Here is a 9964-nt window from a genome sequence, read left to right as displayed (position 1 = left end):
TGAATATACCGCGTTATACACTGATACGTTCAGGCGGTACCTCTTCATTGAACCATATCATGCTGCACCTGTAAGATTTTTGAAAAGACCAGTATTGTATTCAATCTATGATTGCAGACATACACAGTACAGGTGATGAGTGTAACCTGCTTGTAGCGCAGCGCGAATGTTCAAAATTGTTTTCACCTATTGCTTAATTAATCCGATTAATTACGCAATTTCACCAGCGTATAATGGCCGAATAAATTCTGACCATCACTTGGCTTGTTGGATTCGTCTATATTACAATTCGCTGTCGAAGTGACGTAATAATCGCAATAACTACCGTCAAGCAAATTGCACTAATCACCCGCGTATGTCACCAAACATAGATTGAATACCACTCTTTTCATAAATACTAATCTTACATGGCGAGTGATTAGCATTTCTTTGACAACTATGGTTTAATGCATAGGTGCCACGTGAACGATGAAGTGCAGGGCTATATATTCGAAATTGTATTCACCAATTGCTATGGTAGTTAATCCGATTAATTACGTCACATCGACAGCGAATAGCCTATAGTATGGGTTCAAGTGGAACAAAAAATAGTGTATGTCCATTGCTAGCTATGGTAATTAATCATGTTAGTGTTTACATCACTACTTCGGTGAAGACAAGAGAAGTGTGCCTTCTCTACCAACGCCTGTGATATAACAGGTGCAAGCGAAACAAAATTGAATGACTAGAATAGTTTCCTTTGTCAGATGAATTGATTGAAGTTTTTGAAGACACTCTATTCTTGATGGGACAATAGATTCAAATATGGAATAATTATTATTCCTCATCTATTATTGAAAAACTGCAATTGTGGCAACAGAACAATATTTATTTTGATTTCATTTCAAGTAGAAACAAAATCGTGCTTAAGCCAAAAACGCACCCTACCTACCATTCCTCAAGAATTGGGATGGCACAAAGGTGCAACATAGGTTTATATTGCAAAGACGAGGACAGACAAGTAGTTACAACACATCTGTCTAACCGTGGGTTTCGCTATTATTTAGAATAAATGCTTTTACTAGTTTCTATAAAACCACAAAATTACTAAAAAAAACTATAAAAAAACTAAAAAAACACAAAAAAAACACACAAAAAACACAAAAAACACACCTAAAATTAAAAGTAGAAAGGTAGATTTGAAGAAAGATAAAAAGAACATGTCAAAAGTTAAAATTAAACGAGAATGAAAAAAACGGAACCGGTGCCCGGACCATGCTCTCTTCAGCATGTCTTCAGTTCCAAAGTCTGACGCTCTATCAATTGAGCTATACGATCCTGATATACGAACAGTCGTTATTATGTCAATACAATTGATTGGTGTTACAACATACTTAGATGGAATGCATAGCCACCCAGTGCCAGTATATATTTGCTCAAACTCCAAATACAACAAGCAACCAATTTTATTGAGGGCGTTTCTTAGGTATATCCTTGTAGACGGGGTTTTACGGTATTGGTTTTCCCTCGCTTTTTACTGTTGTCTGCGCTAAAATAAAATTTTCAGTGCAGTAGTTGTAGTCCTAGCCCCTATAACATACATATCTTACTTGTCACCAATGCGCTATAATTTTTGAGAAAAATGCAAAAATAGGCACAAAATTTGCCAAGGGTGTAGTACCACCTTAAGTTGTTATTCAGAACCTTTTTCATAGAGATGGTGTAAACTAAGCTTCATTATTTATGGCAGGTTCTTGTATTGAACTCCCAGAAACATTCTACAGACATGTCAGACTTAACATGCTTAATTGACGAATATACACGTTTCTATCACACGAACGAATTTGAAACACACACAAAATAATTATGACTTAGTTTTAGCCAATAAAGCTCAGGAATTATTATAATTCCAATTCTATAATTAATACATGTATCAGGATAAGTATAAACTTTATATCAGTTGTATTTTGTGTGTAAAATTTACATTGTAAGTTAACGATATGCTCTGTCCGTAATAAGTTGTGCTGTTTCAACATCAGCCGGTTCATGATATCAGAATACTATTAATATCTGCTCAGTGTCGTGACCTAAACCTAAACTTGTTCCTGTAAAACTCTTTGGCACTCTTCTGCGTAGCTTCGTAAAACAACGGATCCAAAAGTGGGTTTAACTGCGATACCAGTGACACTATAGCAAAACTGAATCCTCCTCCCCCGGCGCCAGATTTTCCAACACTGCTGTCTGAGAACATTCTTGTGAAGATATAGGCACATAATGGAAACACAGTCGGAGGGCCATCATGCGCGTTTTCCGTTAAAGGTCAAATTATTAACGGACGCGACCTTGGCAAAAATGACCGTCGCACTCTTGGGTATGCTTTTTTACTTTTCCCGCGGAAAATTTCGATTTGAAATGTATCGTATTATGTGTAGCCAATCATCTTGGGCAATTAACAAATAAGTTTTATTAGAAAATATCTTCACAATTCTCTACTTGATTTCCATTTTGTCTACTTTTTGTCGTTAGAATTCGTGATTTTGCGTTTGCTTTACCTTCAAATTTATTTTCGTTGCTAAGGACTTCTAACCCGGATATTTTCTGTCTTAACGCTTTAATCATTCTAATTTTTAGCCAGACAAGTAATTTCAACCTTTATCTATCGATTAGTCTTTGTCCCAAATTTTGAACTTAAAATTCTAAATTGTTATAATAGTTTAAATTGGTTACCCAGATTAGGCCCATCGACGAAAATTAAGTAAACAACTTCATAACAATACCGCGTGACTTGACACCATGAACGAGTACACGCGCGTGACTTTGTTGCGCCCAAGCGCGCCATTCATCTGCGTTCAGTGAAATACGCGCGCGCAGTTTAACACTGCTCGCATGAACCTTCTCAATGCTGTTGTCGCATGGCCTACTGTTTACTGGTATTTTTCCGTCTTGTAAAAATACCCTTTTCATCCCGGCAGGTTTTGTCTTAACCAACCAAAAATCTTGATTTTTAATATGAGGATAATAAGCCATGTTTCTAATCATATGCAAATTCCTGATTTATGAACTCGCACCATTTTTAAAATAACGCAGTTTTTCTTACTCTTTTATCTCAATTCATGACAAAAATTTGTGTTTATGTGCTGTCCATATCATATTCCTTGCAAAGTTACGGTATTTTTTGTGAACATATATGGAATGTTGAAAGCCTTTCTTGTAGTTATATATAAAATATATAGCTATTAGGAGTTGTAGAGAGAAATTTGGAAGCTTTTAAAACTGCAACCCAAATCAAGCAAATTTAAATTTTCGTTGTGTGCGTATTCATAGCGTACAGTTTAATAATAGCGCGTCAAAGTTGAATGGCCCTCCAACTGAACATACTAATTCCAGCTTCCGCGACGAGGGCAAATAGAGTGACGGCGGGCTTAATATATCGATTTCTCATGCGTAACTCTTCTGGACTCTCCTCATTTTGATAATTGTGTTGGCTGGAATTCTGTGCGCTTGTCACACTTATGGTGCTGATATTAGAAGGTGCTTCGGTAGCTGCCACCTGTCTGTTCTGCTTGATGCGACGACGAAGAAGACAGAAGAACACGGCACTAAGGATACCAATGAGCACCACAGGGAGGCATGTTAACCCTATAAAATACACCAGTGCGAACCATTTCAACCTTCTAGTCGGGTTTTGGCAAATATGTTAAAGTTAATACTCGCAGCATCAGGTTCGGTTACTCTTGCGTATTTCCAGAGACCAAGATCTGTTAAAACCGCTCCAAGACCAACAACATAGCAACCAAAGATTACCACCTTTACGCGGAAAACAGTAAGACATTTTAAATATCGTGGGTACGGCAATGAGATAAGCATAAGGCTGATGGCTAACAATGTAAAGTTCGCTAAAAGCACTTGTTAAGAGACAACCGATTTCTCCATAAGGATACCTATTATGAAAAAAGTATGGGATTGCTAGGAACACACACTCATAGATCCCGTACAGAAGATCGGTCACGGAGAGAGCAAGAATGAATATATTTCCGGGTTTATGTTTCATGCCACGAACTTGTAAAAACGAAACGATTATAAAACCGTTCAGTATGATCGTGAGAAGCCCAATGACATAAGAAGTTACCGAAAATGTGACACGGCTTGAAGCATTTGTCGTTGCTTTTCCCGTTTCCGACTTGGGTTGTGATGACATCAATGTGCAGAATTAGCCTATTGTTGACGCCTTCTTATCTGAATACCGCTGTATCGGCTTGTTCTCACTCTTAATGTGTTAGCACTTTTGCAAGCAAGCCGATTCTCCTGATACGCTGACGGCTTAAATTGTTTCAAGTTGCTTTAAACTTTGCTCATGTGCAATAAGAGTTTTCAATTTCTGATGCGATATTGAAACTTAAAACCAAGTCTGAAGAAATCCGTTTATAAATCTTCACAACGCATGCGCACGTACTCGGCTAAAACACATTTCAATTATGCATCTATGGACATACTTAGTGATTTAAAGGCGAGTCGGGGCGGTGCCTGAGCTAGAATTGTCTGTGCTCAAATATTGAGAAAAAAAGCCCACCTTCACAGGGAAATGCATGAGTTCAACACGTCAGGTCCCTAGAATCTTTTTATTAATTGTTTTTCCCCCATGTGCACGATTCCTTCCTGGCCTATTATTTGCATAACTCAATAACATAATTATAGAAATATAAATGTGACCATCATTGACTCATTTTCCTCATTTAACATGTATTAACCCTACATAAATAAACTGTATTATTAAGTAAAATAACCAAAGCTGGAAAAAGATGACACGAAGGCTCCGACTTCACCCGATACACACATATGTACATATGTTTTTATATTCTATAGTGTTATATTACCTCAAATATTTCTTCACTACGTTGAAAATACGTATTAACGTGAATTATGACCAACAGAGGGCGCTATTACTGTACTAAAGTACGTGGTATTTTGACAACGGGATACACCGTGACCATACGTATACTGTAATACAGAATATCCACCCCAGCACGGCATCTACCGTGCCAATACGGCCGTATTGACACACTGTGTTACGTGTACGATATGTGTGTATTGGGTCCCGACTTGCCTTAAACAAGTTAAAAATTGCTCATCGTTTGGATAAAAAAGTAAACACTAATTGAATCTTGATCAATGCGCTTGTGAATGGAGTTCTTATCAACGATAAATACCTTACTTGTCAATTTCAAGTAATATTTTTTTTTGAATATGGTAAATGTTATGATAACCAATAATACTACTGTAATTATGAAGTAAAATGTCAAGGTCACCATTTCAAATATTTACTAAATAAGAATGTTTACTAATATTCATTCATTCGTTATTTCTCGTAATTCATCTGAATAAGATTAAAAAAGTTGAATTATGGAAGAGAGCGTCAAACGGGGAATAGAGGAAAAAAACGTCAGTGGTTGTCGGTGGTTTGTCATCTTGAAGATTAGTTTCTCGCTTGTAATCATGAGAAGTTTAAGCATAATATCGTAGTTCAGACATTTTGGTGGGAAAAATATAGTTTTGGTGATTTTGGCCAAGTTCCGAAGATGCGTCCCGGGACAGGGGAGCATTGTCAACAATTGGGGTACAGTGATGTCCCCTCATATGAAAATGTTTGCCGTGAATTTCAGCAGAGAAAATACCTCTAAAGTATAAAAATTGGGCTCATTTGACCAATTACCTCCCAATTTTGACACAATTGGAACCTTTTTGTGAAAAGTTGTTAATTAATGGGTCGTAACATTTATTTCTGGATAGGTGTAGAGAAAGTCAAAATATTCCTCCCGGCACACCCTGTACAAAGGTTTTCTTGTAGACTAACAAGTATCAGCCGCTCGTGGCGTTAGGTGAGGCCACGTATCCATGATGATTTGGGCTGGATAACCGGATATACCATACGTGAAGAAATAAAAGCTCCTCAATGCGTACATGTTTAGAAAGGAAGACGTGCTCGTTTGCGGCTTTGCCAAAAGTATTGCTATCAGTGCCCGACGTCTCTACGAGCACCGAAGTTGGTACATGGCCGAGTGTGGTCTACATGCTCTGTTCTTATTAAAGCCATAATGTGTGATTTGCTTCACAGCGACGCCCCCAATTTTACTCGGATTTCTACTTTTTGCATAATTATAATGCCCAGTGGTGTACTAAAATACCACGTAAAAGACTAAGCCTGACCCGGTTTTATTCAGAGTTGATCGATCGAGTGCTTGCTAACATCTCCCGTGGATGTCAGCTTATGTGTACACACGTCGAGGGCGAGCGTAGTACACGCATGGCAGGCGCTGCAATGAAATCGCAATTTACTTCGTTATACCTCATTTGTTTGGCTCGAAATTAAAAGAGGATAATGTGATCAGTGAAACTAAACATTTAAATAGGAATCTATTCTTTATGCAAATCACACATTTATGCTTTAAGGCACCACTTCTGTACACAAACATTCTTTAATCAAATTAAAATCATTTATGTTTGCCTGAACTCTCTTCATAGGTGAAATGATTGAGCTCCACGGATGTTTATGGTCTATAGAGGCCACGGTTGTTTCATGTGATCGCAATAAAGATCGTTTATTACTAATTTCACATTTACTTAAAACTGACTACATTTTTACATGCCATTAAACATCCGTGAGGCCGTTAAGTTATTTAGCTAATAATGTTGGTTAATGCCCACGTATCAAAATAAAATGATCCTTGTGAAAAATATAAGTGAATTACGGCGTGTCCGTCCGTCCTCTGTCCGCGCGCTATCGCGTTCTCGTCCCGCGAGTTTCGCGTTCACGCGGTGCACTATCGCGTGCTCGAAGTGCGCTATCGCGGAATATCAACGGGAGTGTGCGCGGAGTACAGTGCTCGCATCGGAAAAGCATTACAGTGTGACTAACAGGTGCATCTCATCGGACCAATAATTATGGGCCTTATTTTCAACACATATTTCAATACCGAACACGTGCACACCCCAAACACGTGCATATAGGCCTATTTCAGCAGAACATGACTAATGGTTAACATAAACAATTATCCGTTGTGGTAAGGCCTATAACCGTTTTTGCGTTCACGTTTCTCGCGATTGATTTCATTACTTTAGTAACGGCCTATATCCACGTCCAGATACTAATTTCGGTTTCTCTAAATGTGGTAACATTTTTACATGCCATTAAACATTAAAAGTTATTTAGCTAATAATGTTGGTTAATGCCCACGTATCAAAATAAAATGATCCTTGTGAAAAATATAAGTGAACTAGATTTCGCGGTTCTCGGGTCGGGCGCTTCTCGTGATAGGCCTATTTCTAATTACCCAAACCCGTTACCCATATACCTACCCTGACTTTTTAAACTACTATGAAATGCGTCTCTCAATGATCAAGACCAACTTGACACAACTTAATCAACTCTATTTTATAGGTGTGATGCTTACTTCGGTAGCTCGGTAGGCCTACCCATAATCTAGAAACCAATCATTCGCCTCTCCCAAGCCCTGCCGGCCCTGTTACCACATTTAGAGAAACCGAAATTAGTATCTGGACGTGGATATAGGCCGTTACTAAAGTAATGAAATCAATCGCGAGAAACGTGAACGCAAAAACGGTTATAGGCCTTACCACAACGGATAATTGTTTATGTTAACCATTAGTCATGTTCTGCTGAAATAGGCCTATATGCACGTGGTTGGGGTGTGCACGTGTTCGGTATTGAAATATGTGTTGAAAATAAGGCCCATAATTATTGGTCCGATGAGATGCACCTGTTAGTCACACTGTAATGCTTTTCCGATGCGAGCACTGTACTCCGCGCACACTCCCGTTGATATTCCACGATAGCGCACCGCGAGCACGCGATAGTGCACCGCGTGAACGCGAAACTCCCGGGACGCGAACGCGATAGCGCGCGGACAGAGGACGGACGGACACGCCGTAATTAGTATTAAGATATGCTATAAATGACTATATCATGAAACGAATATAGGTGCCATAATTCTCTGGTCCAAGTGATTATCTTATACGAGTACATTTTGCCCATAAGAAATGCGAGACGGGAAAAGCAGGGAGAATATTTATTGTTAATCTAATCAGCTCAGTCATAGGCCTATTCAAGCCATGGATATGGCCTATTACTGTACTTGGAGTTTATACCCTTATACTACTTTCACTACGGAAAGGGAAACTCCAAACTATATGGTACTTACAGTTAGATTGGGCTTTACCCACGACGAACTTCAATCAAGTTACTCGTAATTAGATGTTTCTTATTCATCTTAGTAACATTTTGAAACGTATTTTAGTGACATATTTTAACCTAATTTGATGATGCACCTAACTACTTACCGTGTCGTGATAGGTAAAAAAGTGATGAAACGTACTTGAAAAATGCAATTTTTGCTTGTTGCCATGGTAACAGCAAAAACTGTTATTGGATGGTTTATTAATGAAGTCTTCCCTTAGCTAAACCCAGCAAACACAAAACGTTTTCGACATCATTCGCAAAAGGTTATAAAAGGTTGTCAGAAAACGTTTAAATGTCGGGTTATATAAAGGGTATATTAAGAGTATAAAACGTTTTCATAACCTTAAAAACATTTTTGATAATCTACTGCTTAGCAAACAAAAATGTTTTACAAAAACGTTTAAATGTCGGGTTATATAAAGGGTATAAAAACGTTTTAATAACATTCCAAAAACATTCTTGAAAACTTAATACAAAACATTCTAAATAGAATGTTATTTTGGGGTTGAAAAAATATTTTGCGAAAAATGTTTGCCCAAAATATTTTCAATAACGTTTTAAAAACGTTTTCATGACCTTTATATAACCCGACATTTAAATGTTATTAAAAGGTTTTGAAAAAACATTTTAAGAACATTTCTGTGTTTGCGGGGTTCAAATATTTTAACATAATGTTATTTAAGTATTGACACAATATTTGGCAGAAATGTTTGCCAAAAATAGTTTACAATAACATTTTTTGAAAACATTTAAAAATATTGTTGTAGTGTGTTTTCATACAAAACGTTTTAAAACGTTATCATGGCCTTTATATAACCCGACATTTTAATGTTATTAAAACGTTTTTACCTAAACTAAAAGCCAAAATATAACTTATTTAAAATGTTTTTAAAACGTTTTTGTGTTTGCTGGGAACGTATAATATTTTAACCATTAATGTTTAAATATCCATTTTGTTCTTAAAAAGGTTTCCCTATAGTTTAATTATACAGATGTAGAAACTAGTAAGTTCAGACCATCGACTAACATTGTTGAAGTTGGCGTGACGTGAATCATCTAAACTTTGTTTGTTGTTGGGGTTTTTTTTGGGGGGGGGACAAGGGGGCACCGACCATGATTGGGGAAGGCAGGACCGGGCCTGGTTGGGGGCACAAGCCATTTTTTGGCAATTTTCCTGTGGGATTTTCTAAATTTTCAAACTGATGGGGGAATGACCATGTGCCCCTATGACGATATGCCAGTCTCCGGTTAATGCTAGGTCTATTATTGACTTTTGTGTTAGCAATGGGTGAATGACCAGTGATGATCATTCTAATGATCGGTCATCAACGGTAAGTGCCGGAGTACTCATTCAAGTGCATGAGGTTTAAACGTGCTCCAATGTTATTGTAATTATTTGTGTTAACATTCGGTCATTTCAAATATTGAGTTTTAGTTTTGGTTTTGGTCACGTGGTTTCCTATTATCCTGCCTAAGCTCTTGAGTGACGTCATTATCGATAGCTATTGCTATCTTTGTCTGTACCATTTGTTAGAAACTTAAAATTTGTAGTAAGCCGTTTTGGTTTGGTTTGTTATGTAATCGGCCATCGAAATATTTCCACCGATATAACAAAAGAATACCCTGAAAATAGACACTTGAGTGATATATACACTATTATACACTTCTCTATTAATTTTTATGTATATCGCATGCATACGATTGATAATAGAAAGCTATATTGACTTCCAC

The sequence above is a fragment of the Amphiura filiformis genome, chromosome 13, assembly GCF_039555335.1.
Source record: "Amphiura filiformis chromosome 13, Afil_fr2py, whole genome shotgun sequence".
Lineage (NCBI taxonomy): Eukaryota > Metazoa > Echinodermata > Ophiuroidea > Amphilepidida > Amphiuridae > Amphiura > Amphiura filiformis.
The sequence above is the reverse complement of the archived record's forward strand: the minus strand, read 5'-3'. Positions refer to the sequence as shown.